Genomic DNA, 2,165 nt, shown 5'->3' with positions numbered 1-2,165 from the left:
TCATGGGGCAGCTCTGTGTCTCTTCCATCTGCCACCCCACTCTAGTGACACCCAAGGGAATGGCAGAGAAAGGGGTGGGGAATTCATTTTAGGGGGCCAAAAAAAAAAAAAGAATCAGGGTCCATCAGTCTAATGGGCAGCGATTCTGGTTCCTCTGATGGGCCGGGAGGAAAAGGACACTGGCTGGGTGTGTGGATCTACCAATCTGTTTGACAAAACAGTGGGCCACCCTTGTCAAGCTCTGCTTTAGTCTGCCTAATAAGACACGCACACCCCTGATTATCCCTCAAATGAGAAAGGGGTGCACTGTATTTTGCACACACACGCACAGACGTCACACACACCCGGGGCTAATGTCAGCCTAATGCATGGCCATGCTGTGGCCACAGGGCTAATTGGGTATATAAACACAAACACATCCCTTGAGAGAAACGAAAGGGGAAAAAAGGTGTATTTTGTGCTCCTTCCCATTGTGAGAAACTCAAGACTTGAGCTGAAACAGGAAGCTCATCGTCTTTTTATCGATGATGAAAGATGACAGGGTTTCGTTCCCATGTGCCCATCAGCAGCTGGATGCTCTGATGTGGATGCGGGCTGACTCGGCGGCAGGTGGCACATCGTGCTGTCTTTATTCAAACTCTGATCAGAAAACGGTGAACTGCGCCGCTGCACTTGAGGTAACGGCAACAACGAAACAGTCGTGAGGAAGAGGCGAGCATATGGCTCCTGCAGCACGGGCAGAAGGAGCACTCAGCAAGATAAATGCTGAGGTGTTGGCAACAGGGATGACTTTAACTTGTCAAATTAGCAACATATCAAAGGAAAGGGGGGAGAGACGAGGAGGAAGAGGCAGGCGCCAAGTGAGTGGCTTCCTGTCGAGGTCAGATCACAGACATGTTGAATGTTTCAAGTGTCTTTCATTGTCACTGCTAAAATACAGTTTGCCTATTTTATATATCAAATAATCACACTCACGTAGACATGAATCCACTGGGTGCTACCCCCCCCCCCCCCCCAGCTTTGAGGGCTATGTTAATGAAACAGTTGCTGTTTCCTGGCATAACATTAATTACCCGATCAAAATAGAGTGGGTAATTAACTGCCCTTTTTTAGCACTGCTAATTACATTACCAGGGAAGGACCGTTTTAAGGGAGCAAAAGAGAGAAAGAAAAGAAGGAGTGAAGCAATGGCAAACAAAGAGAGAAAAACAAGGTAAAGCACAAGCTTCTGTGTGTGTGTGGGGGGGGGGTGTTTTTTAAGTGAGAGGAAGGGGCTGCATTGGAGAGAGACTCATGTGGTTCTCACTTGGGCCCCCAGAGGCTTGGTCCTCGGAGAGAAGCAGGCTTATTGGAGAGGAGAAAGATGCTGGGGGGGGGGGGGGGTGTTTATCTTGACATGCTCTACTCAGTCTTTAACGCTCGCATCACAATTAAGATGCTGCGGCTCATCAGCTATGTATACAAAACAGTGTAACAAGCTGCACGAGCACACAGGTGATGGGCACAGTCAAAAATAGATCCAGCACAGCCTCAGATGGGGAGGCTCGCAGAAAAATCTCATCGTTCAGAACATCATATGTTAGCGTGTGAAACGTCGTGGAGTTAAGACATATTTTGGAAACAGACAGAATTTACACATTTTCAGCAAATATCATTCTGTTAGTGCAAAGAAAATGTGTTCACACCAAGTCTTAGGTCAACCTCCGTAGAGGTGATTGAGTTGTAGCCAGTTTTTTGTTTTTACCCCTCCTGCTGACTGTGGGTTAAAACTTCACATGGTCTGAGGCCTTGAGCCAAGGGCAGCAGGAAGGCTGTGGCAGCCATCAAGAATCAGGTAATCTGTTCTACATCCAATGATTACTTTCTTCAAGTTTCACTAACATTTATCCAGCGGTTCATGAGATATTTCGCTAACAGACAGACACACRAACACAAATAAAAGCCTTTTTCAGCAATGGAGGATAATTATGTTTTTTGCACACTATTAAAAACATAACTTTCTAAAAGCTGCAACAACTTCAACTGGGACCACGTTCCTTMTTTTTCTTGCTTATTTGTTTTATTTGGAGCACAAAATATAATTACACCTTGAAATTTACAAACCACATTTGCACCGTTTTTGTATCAATCCAAAGAAAGATTTCTCAAGAAACATAATAATGCAT

The sequence above is a fragment of the Austrofundulus limnaeus genome, unplaced genomic scaffold (assembly GCF_001266775.1).
Source record: "Austrofundulus limnaeus strain Quisiro unplaced genomic scaffold, Austrofundulus_limnaeus-1.0 Scaffold114, whole genome shotgun sequence".
Classification (NCBI taxonomy): domain Eukaryota; kingdom Metazoa; phylum Chordata; class Actinopteri; order Cyprinodontiformes; family Rivulidae; genus Austrofundulus; species Austrofundulus limnaeus.
This window is presented reverse-complemented; position numbering follows the sequence as displayed.